The sequence below is a fragment of the Syngnathus scovelli genome, unplaced genomic scaffold (genome assembly GCF_024217435.2).
Source record: "Syngnathus scovelli strain Florida unplaced genomic scaffold, RoL_Ssco_1.2 HiC_scaffold_23, whole genome shotgun sequence".
In the NCBI taxonomy this organism is placed as follows: Eukaryota; Metazoa; Chordata; class Actinopteri; order Syngnathiformes; family Syngnathidae; genus Syngnathus; species Syngnathus scovelli.
This window is the reverse complement of record NW_026061323.1, coordinates 719,458-738,089: the sequence shown is the minus strand read 5'-3', so window position 1 is coordinate 738,089 and position 18,632 is coordinate 719,458. Positions and strand designations below refer to the sequence as shown.

The 18,632-nt window shown below is 44.9% G+C and overlaps 1 protein-coding gene across 1 annotated transcript in view; it reads right to left on the bottom strand.

The window, feature by feature from the left end:
• The window catches only part of LOC137839856 (small ribosomal subunit protein eS21-like), a 132,614-nt gene extending 115,728 nt beyond the window's left edge, over positions 1 to 16,886 (bottom strand). Inside the window, exon 1 of the mRNA XM_068649694.1 lies at positions 15,663 to 16,886. The gene's annotated coding sequence lies outside the window, so the exon portion shown is untranslated. The remainder of the gene's footprint in view (positions 1 to 15,662) is intronic.
• Positions 16,887 to 18,632: the final 1,746 nt, after the last annotated feature.

The window sequence follows — 18,632 nt, the reverse complement described above, 5'->3', positions numbered from 1 at the left end:
ACTTGCACGTTTCCTGGTCCTGGACAGGTACAAGTCTTGGATAGATGGGAGGTTGATTCCAATTATCTTTTCTGCAGTCCTTATTGTCCGTTGCAGTCTGTGCTTGTCTTGTTTGGAGGCCGATCCAAACCAGACAGTGATGGAGGTGCAGAGGACAGACTGGATGATGGCAGTGTAGAAGGTCTTCAGCAGCTCCCGTGGCAGGTTGAACTTCTTGAGCTGTCTCAGGAAGTACAGCCTCTGCTGGGCCTTCTTCCGGACAGAGTCTATGTGGCCGGTCCATTTCAGGTCCCGAGAGATTGTGGTTCCCAGGAACTTGAAGGTGTCTGATGAGAGAATAGTATTACTGCGGATAGTGAGGGGTGAAAGTGGTGAAGGGCCTCGCCTGAAGTCCACTGTCATCTCCACGGTCTTGAGCGGGTTCAGGTCCAGGTGGTTTTGGCTGCACCAGTGGACCAGCCACTCCACCTCCTGTCTGTACGCAGTCTCATCACCGTTCTGGATCAGTCCGATGAGAGTGGTGTCGTCTGCATACTTCAGGAGCTTCACAGAAGAGTCACTTGCGGAGAAATCGTTGGTGTAGAGGGAGAAGAGCAGTGGGGAGAGGACGCATCCCTGAGGGGCTCCAGTGTTGGTGGTCAGGGTGTCAGATGTGATGCTCCCCAGCCTCACACGCTGTCTCCTGTTGGTCAGGAAGCTGGTGATCCACTGACAGGTGGAGGCAGGCACCGCAAGCTGGATGAGCTTCTGTTGGAGGATGTCAGGAGCGATGGTGTTGAACGCCGAGCTGAAGTCCACAAACAGGATCCTGGCGTACTTTCCTGGGGTGTCCAGGTGTTGCAGGATGTAGTGCAATCCCATGTTGACCGCATCATCCACCGACCTGTTTGCCCGGTAGGCAAACTGGAGGGGGTCCAGCAGGGGGCCCGTGACATCCTTCAGGTGGTTCAGTACTAACCTCTCGAAAGATTTCATGACCACAGATGTCAGTGCAACAGGTCCATAGTCATTCATACCTGTGATGGCGGGCTTCTTGGCCACTGGAACGATGGTGGAGCTCTTGAAGCACGAGGGCACCTCACACAGTTCCAGGGAACGGTTGAAGATCCGTGCAAAGGTGGGCGCCAGCTGCTCAGCGCAGACTTTCAAGCAGGAAGGTGACACGCCGTCTGGGCCCGGTGCCTTCCTGATCTTTTGTCTCCGGAACATCTGACGCACTTCCTCCTCGCGAATCTGGAGTGCGGGCGCGGCCTCTGCAAGAGAGAGAGTTGGTGACCACGGTGATGGAGGTGTGGACAGAGCAGTTGTGGGGGGAGGTGAGTATGTGGATTGTGTGGATTGTGCTGCAGGAGGTCCCGTTGTGTGGGAGGACCAATCAAACCTGCAGTAGAACCTGTTTAGCTGGTCAGCGAGCCTTGGGCTCTCCACAGGACGGGGGGTTCGTTTCTTGAAGCCCGTGATGCTCTGCAGGCCTTTCCACACTGTTGAGGGATCAGGATTGGCAGAGAGGTGTCTCTCCAGGCTCTCCCCGTAACACCTCCTGGCTTTCCTGACCTCTCGGTTCAGTGTGTTTCTGGTCTGCTTGAACAGGTCCCGGTCGCCGCTCCTGTAGGCCTCCTCCTTGACTTTGCGCAGCCTCCTAAGGTTCGGTGTAAACCAAGGTTTGTCGTTGTTGTACGTGCAGAAGGTCTTAGTCTGCACACACAGATCCTCACAAAAACTGATGTATGATGCGACAGTGTCAGTGAGTTCATGCAAGTCTGAATTTGCAGCTTCAAAAACACTCCAATCGGTGCAGTCAAAGCAGGCTTGGAGGTCCTGCCTTGACTCCACTGTCCACTTCCTGACAGTCCTCACCACAGGCTTAGAAGTTCTTAGTTTCTGTCTGTAGGCAGGGATCAGATGAACTAGACAGTGGTCCAAGAGTCCTAAAGCTGCACGAGCCACAGAGTGGTATGCATCCTTAATTACGGTGTAGCAGTGGTCCAGTGTCTGTGCCCCTCTGGTGGGACACGTTATGTGCTGTCTGTATCTGGGGAGTTCGTGTGCGAGGTTCGCCCTGTTAAGATCACCCAGAACAATGATTAGTGAATTTGGTAGAAGTTTCTCCATGTCTGTCACCTGGTCAGCCAGCATCTGCGTGGCTTCACTCGCACGTGCGTGTGGTGGGATGTAAACAGCCGCCATGACGATCGAGGAGAACTCCCGTGGTGAATAGAACGGCCGGCAGTTTATGAAAAGTGTTTCTAGGAGAGGGCTGCAAAACTCTTTCAACACCATGACATCGGTACACCAACGTTTATTAATGTAGAAACAGAGACCACCTCCCTTTGATTTTCCGGAGAGCTCCGCGCTGCGATCTGCACGCGTTAGCCGAAACCCAGCTAACTCCATGGCGTGGTGGGGGGTTCGTTCGCTAAGCCACGTCTCAACAAAACACAGCGCGGCGGATCTGCTGAAGTCTGTGTTCCTTGAAGTGAGGAGCAGCAGTTCGTCCATCTTGTTCGCCAGGGAGCGGACATTCACCAGATGAATTGACGGTAGGGCAGAACGGAACCCTCTCTGCCTCAGATTTACGAGGGCTCCCGCTCGTTTTCCGCGTCGCCGCCGTCGCGCTAGCTTGTATAGCACCGCCGCTCCGGCTAAAATCTCCGACAAACAGTCTGAATCAGAGAGAACAGGAGAGAAAATACCAGAAGAAGACTGACCGATGTTTAACAGTGCTTCTCTAGTAAAAGTGATCCGGGATGGACAGCAGAAGACACAGAAAACACACAAAATAAGACAAAGAAACAGAGAGCGACTCACCGTGGCAGCCATCCGCGGCGCCATCAGATGACGTAATCGTAATCGATGGATGGATGGATGGATGGATGGATGGATGGATGGATGGATGGATGGATGGATGGATGGATGGATGGATGGATGGATGGATGGATGGATGGATGGATGGATGGATGGATGGATGGATGGATGGATGTTCTTAGCCTTCCTAGGGTGGGAGAATATATAGTATATTAGAGTATACAGACTGTGTAACCTCTTACATCACAAAGTGCATTGATGATGTGACCCACACGAAATACATCATCACTCGGGCTAACTGGAAGCCATGGCTGACAGGGGCTGTCCTCAGGCTGCTGAGGGCCAGAGACGAAGCCTACAGAGCTGGGGATGAAGCTGGCATGCAAACAGCGAGGGCCAACCTGTCCCGTGGCATCAAGGAAGCAAAAAAGCCTATGGCAAGGCAATCAGACCATCACGGACTACAAGCCCGCGTTGTAGAGCTGTGAGGGCAACGCCGCTCTGCTCAACGATCTGAACCGCATATTTGCTCGCTTTGACGTTCAGAACAGCACTTGCCCGCTGAAGACCCCTCCCCCTCCTTACGAGCAGCCCCTGTGCCTCTCTGCCGATAGCGTGAGGAGGATACTTACTGCTATCAACACCCGTAAGGCGGCATGCCCAGACAACATCCCAGGTCGAGCGCTGAAGGACTGCGCAGAGGAGCTTAAGGGTGTCTTCACAGACATCTTTAACACTTCCCTGCAGCAAGCCATCGTCCCATCATCTTTCAAGGCTGCCACCATCATACCTGTGCTGAAGAAAACTGCTCCATCCTGCTTCAATGACTACCACCCGGTGGCACTGACACCCATTATCATGAAGTGCTTTGAGCGGCTTGTCATGACGCACATCAGATCCATTCTCCTCCCCACCCTTAACCCCTTTCAATTTCCATACCGAGCCAAACGGTCCTCTGAGGATGCAATCTGCTCTGCCCTCCACTCAGCCCTCACACACCTGGAGAGAAAGGACTCTTATGTGAGGTTGCTGTTTGTGGACTTCAGCTCTGCCTTCAACACCATTGTGCCGCAGCGACTCATCTGCAAACTCGACGAACTGGGACTCAGTACCTAACTCTGCAACTGGCTACTGGACTTCCTCTGTCGGAGGCCTCAAGTTGTACTTGTTGGCGACAATATCTCAAGCAGCATCACGCTGAGCACGGGGGCCCGCCAAGGCTGCGTGCTCAGTCTGCTGCATTCACCCTGCTGACGCATGACTGCACTGCAACCTACAGCAACAACCACGTAGTGAAATTTGCTGACGACACGACTCTGGTGGGTCTCATCACCAAGGGCGACGAGAATCAATACAGGTCGAAGGTTGACCTTCTGACCACATGGTGTAGGAACAACAACCTCCTGCTGAATGTCAGTAAGACCAAGGAGATTGTTGTTCCGGAAGGGTCACACCCAACACCTGCCACTGACCATCGACGGTGCTGTGGTGAAGAGAGTGAGCAGCACCAGATTCCTGGGGGTGCACATCAGTGAAGACCTCTCCTGGACCACCAACACTGCATCACTGGCGAAGAAAGCTCAGCGCCACCTGTACTTCCTGTGGAAACTCAGGCGAGCAAGTGCTCCACCAGCCATCATGACCACATTCTACCATGTCACCATTGAGAGCATCTTCTCCAGTTGTATCACTGTGTGGGGAGGAAGCTGCACTGAACACAACATGAAGGCCCTGGAGCGCATAGTGAACACGGCTGGTAAGATTATTGGTGCTTCACTCCCCTCCCTGAAGGACATAAACACCTCCCATCTCACCAGCAAGGCGACCACGATTGTGAGTGATGTGAGTCACCCCGCTCACACTTTGTTTGATCTACTGTTAGAAAAATTGTATATATATGTTATCATGCGTTCTCTAATGAGTACTTATTCATAATGTTACTGTTCAGTATGCTTGCTGCTTTGCCTTGCTAATTCTTATCTTGTACAACAGAACAGAAGGATTACGGCTGGGTCAGGGGCGAGATGACGGTTGTGTCAAACAAGATACTGCTGACATCTCAGCGTCCACCAGAACAGATCGTGAAAACAACACGTCAAACGATGCGTCATGAACCTTCTGATCTTCCTTAAAGAACGTCACTTTCTCTTTTTATCTCTCGGAATATTGCTTAAACTGTTTTGCTGATATAGCCATATCTGCACGCAACACTTTGTGCGTTACTTTTTGTTTCTTTTCTTACGAGACGAAGCCACAATCTCTCCCCCCCCCCCACCTCCCACCTCAAGGGCTAATCGTCTCACACTGTGGGTAGGGCATTCCAAATAAAAAGAGCAAGGAGTGTAAACATATTTTTAGTGTAGTCGGATTGCTGTAAGTCTGAATGCACTCCTCGCGAGAAAAGACTCAATATTCTGCCTCACTGGTTTTGTCTGCTGATCCTTTTGCTGATTTTGAACCTAACATCTACTGTCCTTTGGGAAGAGATAGAGAAGTCTGCGCTCCCGCACCACCAGACTCACCAACAGCTTCATACTCCAGGCTGTTAGGATCCTGAACTCTCTCCCCCCTCCACCCTCGGCTGCATTATGTCCTGGCCTTTTGGGCCACGTTGGCTGCCTTGTTAGGATCCTGAACTCTCTCCCCCCTCCACCCTCGGCTGCATTATGTCCTGGCCTTTTGGGCCACGTTGGCTGCCTTGCACTACTCCTCCTGTACTTTTGCGCTATATACTGACTGTCTGTTGTGTATGCACAATTGCTCGATTTCAACCATGTTGCTCTTATTTATTTATTTATTTATTTATTTATTTATTTATTTGTTTATTTATTTATTTATTTATTATTCAACGCTCTTATTTATTCATTGTATGTGCCTCAAACAAAGAGTGAGCTGGGTGACTCACATCACTCGCAATCGTGGCTGCCTTGCGGGCGAGATCGGAGGTGTAAATGTCCTTCAGGGAGGGGACCTTACCAGCCGTATTCACTATGCGATGCAGGGCCTTCAAGTTCTGTTCAGTGCAGCTACCACCCCAGACAGCGATGCAACTGGTGAGGACGCTCTCAATGGTGCCACGGTACAACGTAGACAGGACTGCCTGAGGAGCACATGCACGCCTGAGCTTCCGCAGGAAGTACAGGCGGCGCTGAGCTTTCTTTGCCAGTGACGCGGTGTTAGCGGACCAGGAGAGGTCCTCACTGATGTGCACCCCCAGGAACTTGGTGCAGGTCACCCTCTCCACCACAGCACCGTCGATGATCAGTGGCAGGTGTTTTGTGTGACCCTTCCGGAAGTCAACAACGATTTCCTTGGTCTTGTTTATGTTCAGCAGGAGGTTGTTGTCCCTGCACCACGTGGTCAGAAGGTCAACTTCCGACCTGTACCGAGTCTCGTCGCCCTTCGTGATGAGACCCACCAGAGTCGTGTCGTCAGCAAACTTCACTATGCGGTTGTCGCTGTATATACATATATATATATATTATGTAATATGTCTTGTAACCGTGAGATAGTAGGAAACGCAATTTCGATCTCTGTGTGATTTACCGAAGTCAAATTCCTTGTTTGGCATGCTCAAACATGGCGAATAAAAACTCTTGAATCTTGACATGTGAAGAAATTGACAATAAAGCAGACTTTGACTTTGATTAAACATAAACTTTCCCCATGAGTGTAGTCTAATTGTATATATTAGTACAACAAATAGCATTCATAGGTAAATTCACTTTACACAATAATTCATTAGAACAGGAACAATATCTGAGGACATCTTCATTAGACAGTTTGGTCCAATTTATTTTAACCTATTGGCTTTCTTCATTCTTAGTAAGCGTATCTACCTTTAATACCATGGCAATGGGGATGTGGTCAGTTGTGGCTAAATCATACTAAATTGTCATACTATCTATCGAGGCATGAGCATCAACAGTGGATACCACGTGATCCAGCCATGACGAGGTATTCCATGCCTCACTGACATAAGTGAAACTTGTGTCAGGCAAGAGCATTTTACTTGATATTACCAAATTGGCATCTTTTGTGAAACTCTCCATATTTTTAGCAAATAGAGATGAACTTTCAGACAGATCTGCATTATAGTCCCCTAAGACATAGATGCATGACGTAATATTATCCTCAATAAAGGATTGAATGAAAGCAAGCCTGCTAACATACTTATCAAAATGATCATAGGATTCATATGGTGTGTAGATATTTAGAATAATAAAACATTTACCATTAAAATTAAACTCAAGCCCAATAGCTCAGCCAGCATTTAAATGCACAATTTTAACCATGGGGTCATATTTAATGTTCCATAAGATAGCGACACCTCCAGCAATCCTACCTTGGTGTATTCTTGTGCTAAGGACCATGGTGGACTCGCCCGCACCGTTGAAGTGTGGGTGCAGTGTGTTGAGTTTGTCCAAGTCTTGCTTTGCCATCCAAGACTCTTGTATACACAAGACGTCACAGTCATCCAGCAGTGTGTCCACCACCAGCCGCCTCGCTTTGTCGGCAGCTGTATGTCCTACTCGTAGGCCACGAGAATTGTAGGACACAGCACGCATTATGAACCCATGATATTCCCATCAGGGCCGCTGGTCTCCCCGCTGTCCCGCGTCACCTCCACCGCAGCAACCGCGGCGGCGGCTGTCGACGCTCCGTCTCCGGGGCGCCTCCTCCCCTCGCTCTGCGGGGAAGGGATCCTCTCTGGGAGCCTCACCCCGCCTGCTGCTCTTCTTGGGCGGCGAGGTTCAAAGTACTGTCTGACGACTGACCCGGCTGGCCAGAACTAAGGGTCATACATCTCCTTCCAGTCGTTCCATTCAGCGGTAATACAAAAGGAACTGAATCTGCTGTATGGCGTCTTGATTTTCCTGCATTTCACATCGCGGTTCATTGTCCCTTGCAGAAATTCACGAAGAGTATCAGCGTCAAGGTCCAGCGTGAATTTCGTAGCGAACACGCTGACTAACTTAGTTTTCACCGTGGAAAGTTTATCGTTGTGTGTTACTGCCGTCCCTGAAATGCCGGCCTTTTTCCGTGGATGTTTGGCTGCGCGGTGAGCAGAGCTCTCTGGGGCTGCTGCTTGTTTTTTCCTACGTTTCACCACAGTACTCCAGCTGTTGGCCTTGGACTTTCCCGGGACAATTTCAAACCCCTGAGAGGTCTCTCCAAGCGGCTCAGATGTCAACCACCCTCTGCCTCGCACCGAAGTTTTTCGGGCAGACTCAGGAAAAAAGTGCCCGCCGCTCTTCCGCATTCTCCTCTTCCATTGCCATGCTGCGGCTCAGTTCAGACCCGTTGCTCGACGAGCCTTCTTCCGCAGGCTGAGAAGTAGCCACCGCCAGGTGAGCAGCCAAGGAGGACTCGCACCCCCCAACAACAGTTGCCGTATTTTCCACCGCCACCAGTCGCTGGTTAAAGGAGCCCGAGAGCGCCAACAACTTCTCACATGCAGTCATCAGTTCAATGTCGGAGTTGATCTGCTGCATTCTTCCAAGTAGCGCAGAGACGTCAACATGTTTGAATGAGATGGGAGGTAGTTCATCAAGATAATGTGACACAAATCTTGGTCCCATCTGCCTTTTCTCCTTGAACACAGCCAACCACATTTTCTTTTCTCCTCTGTGAGTTGACCAGCGTTTGTCGTCAGGAAACAGCTCTGCCATCGTGTCTTTGGCAGCCTCAATCCGTTGCGAACTAAAGCTAGTCTTGACTATTTTGATAATGTTGTCTTGGTCAAGCGTTCTCGACTTTATCAGTAGAAAGTTCAATAGTTCATCTTCCACTATTGTTCCTCCATCCATTGTATGATAGATCACAGGTTTAATGCGGGCAAACGTTTCCACATCACACCGACGCTGCCATCTTTTCCGGTCCGGCTTATATAGGTTTTTTTCCATGATTTTTCTCATGACTAATACACTTATACACTCATAAAAAGGCTGTGGACTACTGCTGCGCTGTTATGTTAATAAAAGTTATGCGGCCCTAAATAATCATCACTTTCCTGACAATCATTTTTGTGTATATTCTCTTACAAATGGGAATTAAACATTAAAAATCTTACGCGATCATGCGGCAACTTTACATGCATATTCCAATCGGACACTGAGAAGGAAGATTTTGCTGGTTTCAGTGGACAGGAGGAAGACAAAGACGGCCCTCAGTGACTTTGTTGACTGGTATGTGTTTTTTTTTTTACCCGCCTAGTTAGCGCTGTTACTTCCGTGTTTACAACAAAATGTTAATGTTATTAAAACTTTAGCCCAGCTAGTGCTGTTACTTCCGTGTTTACAACGAAATGTTAATGCTATTAAAACTTAAGCCCAGCTAGTGCTGTTACTTCCGTGTTTACAATGAAATGTTAATGTGATTAAAACTTTAAAAAGGCTTTCTGTGTACTGTCTTTCTTTGTAAATAACCCGTGCGCACGTGCAGCTTATAGTCCGGTGCAGCTTATATAAGTATAAAAAAATCATGAATTTTAGCTGGTGCGGCTTATAGCCCGAAATTTACGATATATTTGTGGGGATTTCAATATTGATTCTTTAAAAGCAAATGAACATAAACCCACCTATGATTTTCTAAACACCATGTATTGTTTACATCTGGACCTACCAGAATAACATCTGGAAGTGCTACATTGATTGATAATATATTTACAAATGATGTAGCCAATAACTCTGTTGGTGGACTTCTAGTCTAGTGATCATTTGCCAATATTTACCACTTTTAATACAGAATCTAATCTGCTAGAGATCAACAAGAATACAATTTGGAAAAGAGTCAAGTCACCAGAGACTCTGAATGCTAGAAAATGACTTAATTGAGCAGAATTGGAATGAGGTTTATTGCAGTAATGATGTCGATACAGCTTATAGTATATTCTTTAACTTATTTAAAATGCTATTCAACAAACACTGTCCCTTAAAACCACTGAAAATAAATTGTAAGCATAGTATTCGTGGATTACTGGAGGGATTAGAAATGCATGTAAAAAAAAAACTTTATAGAGACTTCATTAAAACAAGAACATCTGAAGCTGAAAGCACAAAAAAAATATCTACTATCACACGGACTGCTAAGAAAGATTACTATCATAGATTACTAAAAGATAACAGGAACAATGTACGAGGCATGTGGAACATCCTCAGCTCCATAATTAAAAATCAAAATACTTCACAAAAAACGTACCCCTCTTACTTTACTGAGAATAAAGAAACACTTGACAACATGAATGAAATTGCTAATAAGTTTAACAAGTACTTTGTGGACATTGGTCAAAAATTTGCTCGAGAAATCACTGGTACTGAAAGTCCTGATTATTCTTTAATAGATAGGAAAAGAAACTCTGTTTCTTTTAGATGTAAATGAGAGGGAAGTTATCAACATTGTTTCCAAAATGTAAGCCAAAACTGTCTACAGATTGTGATGAAATTGATATGAAAACTGTAAAATGGGTTATTGACGGTATTGCCAAGCTTTTAACATACATCTTTAATTTATCATTTGGCAAATTCCCAGAGATAAAAAAAAGCGAAAGTAATTCCACTTTACAAAAACTCCGATTTGCACATTTTCACAAACTACCGACCCATCTCTATCATGTCACAATTTTCAAAAATACTAGAAAAATTATTTGACTTGACTTGACTTGAGTCATTCATACAAAAATACAACATGTTAACAGATAGCCAATATGGTTTCAGGAAAAAACATTCACAATAGAGGAGATAATAAACTCCATTGACAGTAACAAACACACTGCCGGAATATTCATTGACTTAAAAATAGCTTTTGATACCATAGATCCCAACATTTTGGCCAATAAACTGGAACATTATGGTATTAGAGCAGTGGTTCTTAACCTTATTGGAGGTACCGAACCCCACCAGTTTCATGTGCGCATTCACCGAACCCCTCTTGAGTGAAAAACTTTTTTTTCTAATTCAAGACATTAATGTTTATTACTGTTACACAAAATGAGCCATGCATGAACATCACCTTGTTCAAAGAACATAAGCAACACAACTCAAAACAAATTACATACCTGCAAATCAGTGTGACTTCTGCTGTTGCCTTTGCGAGACCAGTTCAGATATGCGTCGTCACAAATTTACAAAACAAATCAGGTTTGTTTGGACCTCTGCAGTGGAGGCTCTACCGAACCCCTGAGACGGACTCATCAAAGCCCTAGGGTTCGATCGAACCCAGGTTAAGAACCACTGTATTAGAGGAATTGCTCTGAACTGGATCAGAAGTTACATAAATAACAGACAGCAGTTTGTGAAAGTGGGTTGAAGCGAGAGAATCATCAGAAAATCAGAATCAGAAAACTTTTATTGTCATTCTACATAGTACAGTGAAATTGGAGACCTCCATCCAGTGCATGAGGTAGATACGAGTAACATAGTCAAGTAAACGACTAATAGAAAAGTAGATGAATAATCGGAAACAGTAGTGCGGACAAAGTGCAGTAGTAGTGCAAGGAAAGTGTCATCAGTGTCGGCTGGAGTTGAGGGCGGCTATGGCTTGGGGAAAGAAACTGTTTTTGAGTCTGTTTGTCCTGGTCTTCATTTGCCTGTAGCGTCCTCCAGAGGGCAACAGGTCAAACAGGGCGGAGCCAGGGTGGGAGCTATCCGCTGAGATGGCCTTACACTGGTGTGCCGTGACAGACGTTCAGCTGTGCCGTGGGACTGTTGGGTTCACAACATTTATCTGAAATCAATCTCAGAGGCGGTAGGTCTTTTTGGCTTAGCGTTTTCTTCTGCGCAGAAGGACGCACCCCAGACACACACAGCAAGTGTGGCTGAGATCCGTGCTCTTCTCGAGTTTAGCCGTGCCTTTTATTGAGAGAGAAACAATTGGGCAAGTGTACATGATCGAGTAGGTTTCCAGATAGGAAGGACATAATTATATCTCATGACTTCAACTTAAATAAGACCTTTGTCTGCTTCAGCCATCCCATGACAATCTCATGATCTGTACATGTCTAGCTAACTATGGGGCTTATTGTATAGCGCGGCTAATGACTCCAGTCATTAGCCGGCCATATGCCCCCAAGTCATTATCACGAGGCCTGATGGTCACATACTGCGTAGAATCCTGCACACAAAAGTAGATACATAGATTCCAATGATAAAAAGTATATTATTTCCAACAGGGACTTTCCAATATTAATAACGGAGCGCATTGTAAACAGGATCGCCAAACCACTGGTCAGTTCACGCAAGGCAAAGTTACTTTGTTCTTATTGTTGCAATATTTATAGACCTAGTCTAAAACAGTAAACCAAATCACGTTGACTCTTTTATTTTAATCACAATCACTTTAAATAGTTTATTTCTTACACCGTCTAAAACCTTTTTAAAAAACTGTCACTTTTATTTAAAAAAAGGAATACAATTTTAAGAATATTTAGTATTTATTTCTATTAAATTATTCGACTCTCCATACATATATAGGAATAGGATTCTATGTGTTTCATTGTAATATAACTGATTTTAATATACGAGCTTTACAGATTTTTGTTGGCGGTGTGCCCCAAGATTTTTTCCAATGAAAAGGTGTGCCATGAATGAAAAAATGTTGGGAAACACTGCAGTAGATAACACGACATTCTTATGAGGATATGTTTTTCCTTCTTTTCCCCTCCCTTTTCTTCCCTTCCGTATTCCTGCTTCCGGACAGTATAAAACCTTCTGATCTGGAGTCTGACCTTGTTGTTTTCATCTACTGAAGTACATTGTGTACTGACTGCCGTGAGACAACCCAAGATCTTGCAAATAAAGAACAAACTATTACTCCACATATTTATTTTCCTTGCTCAACAACAGACATCTTGAACAAAACGCAACAATTGGTGACCCCGACGTGATGTCCAATTGAACGGTTTTAACCCTTAGGTGCATAAATGGGTCAAAAATGACCCAGTTAGGTTGTTTTTTTAAATATCTTTGTAATTAAAAACTGTTATCACTTTATATTCCAGGAATTCCTCAAAAAACATGTTTTCGACATCATGCTATTGACATTTTTAACTTACCTACTATATATTTTGAGAAATCGTAGTTTTTGTATTACTACCCCAAGTTTCCATAAGTGGGTCAAAAATGATTCGCATGCATTTTCTATGGAATCCAATGGGAACCTTTGATCCTCATCAACTGTGGCTGTGGACCACACAATCTATATGAGAAGTGTCACTCCTCACAAAGATATTTTACATAGCAAGAGCTGATACATGTACGTATTATCTCATATAACATGTACAAGGCCACAATGTCGATTGGGAGATTTGAAGACATTGCCGTACCTTGCGCTTTGATGATACAAGGACCAGAGCCTTCCGGCTGGAAACAGACCACATGGCAGCCTTTCGTTATGTATGGGACCTGTCTCTGGTCAATTGCCGACAGCGATTCATCCCGATTGTGTTGCTGTGGACGAACAGCTTGTGCCTTTCAGGGGTAGGTGCAAGTTCCTACAGTACATGCCAATCAAGCCTGCAAAGTACGGCCTAAAAATCTTTTGGGTTTGTGATGCACGCATCCCCTATGCAATAGATGGCATAGTTTACACAGGGAGACAACCAGGAGAAGAAGTTCAGAAGAATCTGGGTGAAACCATTGTCCAGCAGTTGTGTAGTCAATTTAGACACACAGGTCGAAACATAACAATGGACAACTTTTTCACCAGTGTGCCTCTTGCGCAGCATCTCTTGTATAAGGATCTCACCATTGTGGGGACTCTACGCCAGAACAAGCCAGATATCCCTCCTCTGATGAAGCCTTCCAAGTCCAAGGAGGTTCGCAGCACAGAGTTTGTCAGGAAGCTATGTCAGGAAGAAAGGAAAAGCTGTTGTGTTCCTGAGCACGATGCACCACGACAAAGTAGTGGATGAAACTAGTGCGAAGAAAAAAACAGAAGTGATCACATTTTACAATAAGACAAAAGAAGGTGTCGACACCACTGACCAGATGGTTGGCACATACACCTGCAAGCGCCAAACACAGAGGTGGCCATGAATGCCTATACCTTTTTCACAGCTCAACACGAAGATTTCAAGAGTGGCATCACCAATGCACGACGGCTCTTCCTCAAAGAGCTGTCAAAGGAGCTTGTCACACCACACATGAGGAGTCGGCTGGAACGCTGCCCCCAGCTACAAACCCCGATTATAGAAACAATGGAAAGGTGTGGGGTGACAAAACCCACAACCCAGCCACAGGAAAGTAGCAGCCTGGGCCAACCAAAGAGGAAGAGGTGTCAGATCTGCCCAAGCAGAAAAGACCGCAAGGTCAGCAATAGGTGTGTACCTGTGTGCAATGATCACAGCCAGAAGATGGTAGTTTGCCTGAACTGCAGGCAGTGATGTGTCAAACGCACCTCTCGGATTAAGGTGCCCCCGGCTTCCCGGTAACGGGTTTGTTTTAGCCGGGTTCGGAGATTCGTCCGTAATCTAACCACCCGAGTTAAATTAACTCCACCGGAATCAATCTAATTTCTGTACGACGCCAATCCCTCTCAAGTCACCCGAAGCTCGTGCCGAGTAACTCAATTCGAGGCAGGACTTTGAAGTGACCGCATCGTATTGATGGCTCCCCGCTAATGTTTGAAGTTCTTATTCGTTACGGATATTTTTTAGATGTCTTTGTTAAGACCTCAGGGATTCGTTTGTATAGCGCACCCAAGCACTAGTTTTGCCGAAGTAAATGTTGATATGGGTCCGTTCCACTTGGTCGCTCATGCAGCGAGCCGACCAACTTTTTTATTCGAAAGAGAATCGAATTAATAAAAGTGTGACAATAATAGCATTTAAGAAGAAAATTAATGCACTTTATATGATTAATTCTAACTTCGCATACGCAGATCTAGCACTTAACCGTCGGAGTTCTTCACCCCTCTTAATTGCTTTAAAAAGAATAACAACTATCCTAAACCGAATAAAAATGTCGTGCTCTGTTTAGATTTGCCCAATAATTAATTTGGAAGGCAAGTCTATTTTTTGATCGTGTCCCGTTTAACTTTTGACGCGGCCCGACAATTTTAGGAACTGGGCCGCGCCCGACGGACAATCGAAATACTTTTATTCTCCTCCAACTCCAATGATTTATTTTAACCGTCGTCGTTATTTTATTTAGAAGAAGTAAATTTCCAACAATTCACTTTTAACGAAATCCACTCCTCCCTTAAATATTTATGAAAGTTATTTAATTCTCCAACTTCCTCGGAGTTACTTTTTCCGCGGCCCGTCAAAAAGGGCAAGTGGGCCTGAGCCTTTCAAATAGTTAGATAACTTTCCGTTCTACACAAAACCAATAATCTGATTTAAACACTTCCTTTAATTTATTCAGACGAAACAACTTTCGAACGGATCGAAATTCACTCGTGGCTCAGATAACTACGGAAGTTATTTAAGTCTCTAACTTGTTCGGAGTTCCTTTTTACGCGGCCCGTCTAAAAGGGGAAGCGGGCCTGAGCCTTCGGTTGCATATTCAGTACAAATCCGCGCACAACGAAGTAAGTAATATACAAAACACATTTATTGTAGAAACATGGAATAGAATTACAAATCTCAATTACTCCAGAAACTGAACAATTTCACTCACTGATACCCGTGTTAATAAAATCATTCAATCCCAGAACAATTCGATTGCAAAACACAGTTCATAAAAAAGGGAAGAGGTAAATACCAGCTGCGTGCTATTTTTGGTGGAAGCAAAGTCGAGTGATCAGTTCGATCTTGCTTCTAAAATCCAAATTAGAGAAACAGGCTGGCCACGAGGAAGCCGGCGGCCCGCTGACTATTCCCCCCTCTCGCTAAAATACATAAAAACGGTCATCCTCACCAATTTCTCGTTTAAAGTTGTCCAGTCCAATTTTTAGGAGTAAATCCAAGTTAATTTCAGTCCAGTGATCCTGCGTCTCACACAAAGATCTTTGGGACTTTGGAAAAAAAATCTTGAAACTCCTCCGGGCCTCTTCACGTATGAGAGCTCTTTTGGGGGAAAAAGCCCTGAAGCTGCTCCTGCAGGACCTTTTATAGACCTCTCCGTCCCCCCCCTCCCCTTTCTTTTCTCCTGTACTTTCCCTATAGGGTAAGACTGCCCAGTTTTCCCACGCCTATAGAAGGGACTGGCCAGCTTTCTCACGCCTATAGAGGGAACTGACCAGTTTTCCCACGCCCATAGAGGGAACTGGCCAGTTTCCCCACGCTTGGTTATCTGTGGCCTTCAGCAGCTGTTTCCGCCCTGACCACGCAGTACTTTCCACCAAATGCACAGCTAGTGGTAAAACCTTTCACTTCCCCTTTTCACCCTTGACCTACTTTTCTAAACAATTTATGTCACGCCACTATTCTCAGTGACGGGTCCCTTGATCGAATTGACAAATAATATTGCTTAAAGCGGTTACAGAATACATTTCTAGCCAAGCAAAGAAATCAAAAAATAAAAATCACATTTGTGCTTCTCCAAACAATTTATGTCACGCCACTATTCTCAGTGACGGGTCCCTTGATCGAATTGACAAATAATATTGCTTAAAGCGGTTACAGAATACATTTTTAGCCAAGCAAAGAAATCAAAAATAAAAATCACATTTGTGCTTCCATGCGTGACTCACACTCTGACACCGTGCTCCTCTTTTATTTCTATTTTACCATGTTTAGCTTATTGGCTCCTCTTTTGGTCTCACGTTTTGGTCTGGCGCCATCTTTTGGACAAATTTGGAATTTCAGCTCTGCCAATTTATTCCTGTGAACAATCCATATTCTACCATTTGCACCATCTCTACCCCCATGTTACATGACAGATGAGAAAATGAGGCAAAACACACACACACAGTTCGCAGTTCACAGTTTTTCTATTGATTTTCCATGTAATTTTTCTTTTTCATAAATGTTAAAAAGTGAAAAATAAAGATATTTCAAACATTAAATAATTATTGTGTAAATAATGTAAATATAATACTAAATGTTATATATGATTATTCTTAAGCAAAATGGCATAAAACGCATTCATTCCAAATTGGGTCATTTTTGACCCACTTATGGAAGAGTGTAAGGTTCAGTCACTCATGCATCTAAGGGTTAAGACTTCCGAGGGGGAGAGTTTCTGCTGCGGTCTGGAGGCGGGCCCCACCTTTAGATGGTAAGAAGGCTTTTTCCTTCTTAAACTGTGGCCTCCGCACCGTAGTGGTATTGTCTTTCCCGACCACAAATTTGAAACTTTAATTTATGTGGAGGTGGTTGATTCTTTGTGGGTTTTTTTTTTTTCTTTTCTTTATGGTTTAGTTTTGTGTAGTGTTAGGTCCAAGGACACTAGAGAAGGACGGCGGAGTCCGCGTAAAACAGAAAATTCCGCATAACCGTGTGAATGTTGTATAGTGTTAGAACTTCCGAGGTGAAATCTGGCGTTTAGTTGTTTTTTTTTCTGTTGTAACTTCCGAGGTGGAATCTGGGGTTTGGTTTTATAGTGTTAGAACTTCCGAGGTGGAATCCGGGGTTTAGTTTGTTTTGTGTTGTAACTTCCGAGGTGGAATCCGGGGTTTAGTTTGTTTTGTGTTGTAACTTCCGAGGTGGAATCCAGGGTTTAGTTTTGTAGTGTTAGAACTTCCGAGGTGGAATCCGGGGTTTAGTTTTGTAGTGTTAGAACTTCCGAGACGGAATCCGGGGTTTAGTTTTGCTTTATGTTGTAACTTCCGAGGTGGAATCTGGGGTTTATTTTTGTATAGTGTTATAACTTTACTTTTATGTTGTCATTTGTCAGTATTTCTGTGCTGTTGCGTTTGTGTATCGTCTTGTCATTTGTGCTGTTGTGCTTGTGTATCGTCTGTACTGTGGAGTGCCGGTGGTAGGGCGTTGGCTCTGTTGCTTTAAGCAGAGCAGACATATTTAGGGCGTTGGCCCTTCACTGTCTGGTTGTAATATTGTTGAAGTTGTCTATACATAATTGTTACTGTTGTTATTATTGTTACATATTATTAATAGTGCTAATTCGGATTAATTATGAAAATGGAAGGTGAATTTGATCGGGGGAAAAGATTGGTTTGATTTGAAAGCACTCCCGTTGGCAGATAAGAGTGTGCGAGCTCAACTGAGTGCTGTTGTTGCAATTCAAGTGGAAAATTCTCCGCCAAAAGAGCGCAATGAAAAACAAAAAGAAATGACTGATTAGATAAAGAACTTTTAAAGATCTGGCAACTTACCTACTGATGATCACAAATCTGCTGTGTGGCAATGTTACAAAAAACTGAAGCTAAATTGGTTATTAGACTGGAAGAATTGACTGCTGTTCTTATGTGTTTGTGCATGATGTCGGTGAAATTTTAATGTCAGTCTGTTGTCGTCCTTCTGTGTGTTTGTGCGTGCGTGTGAAGAAGTTGGGGATCCCCATGTGTGTGTTTATTTGAATGAGTGATTGGTACAGCATGGGGGGGGGAGACTGATGAGTGTGCATGCACTCCTCCCGGGGCGTGTGGCCTGGTCTCTGCGCAAGACCTCCTCCTCACGGCAGTTTATTGCTGACATTGTTTAAAGTTTTTTGATCCTCTCATACCTACAGCCACCACTCTTCCCCCAACTCTGACATAAGCATGTGTATCATCTGTGTTTGTTTTTACATGGTTTATGGATGTTGTTGTGTTCCTTGCATTCAGTCTTTGTGTAACCGACTGATTACTACTGTAATTGAGACCCGCAATTTAGATTGACCTGCCGCCTATCAGATGATCCAATATTCCCGTGTTCATGACGCACTTTGTTAGTTTGTCCTTGCCTTTTGGTTGACCTCTGTCGAGGTCAAAAGGGCGACTGAAGA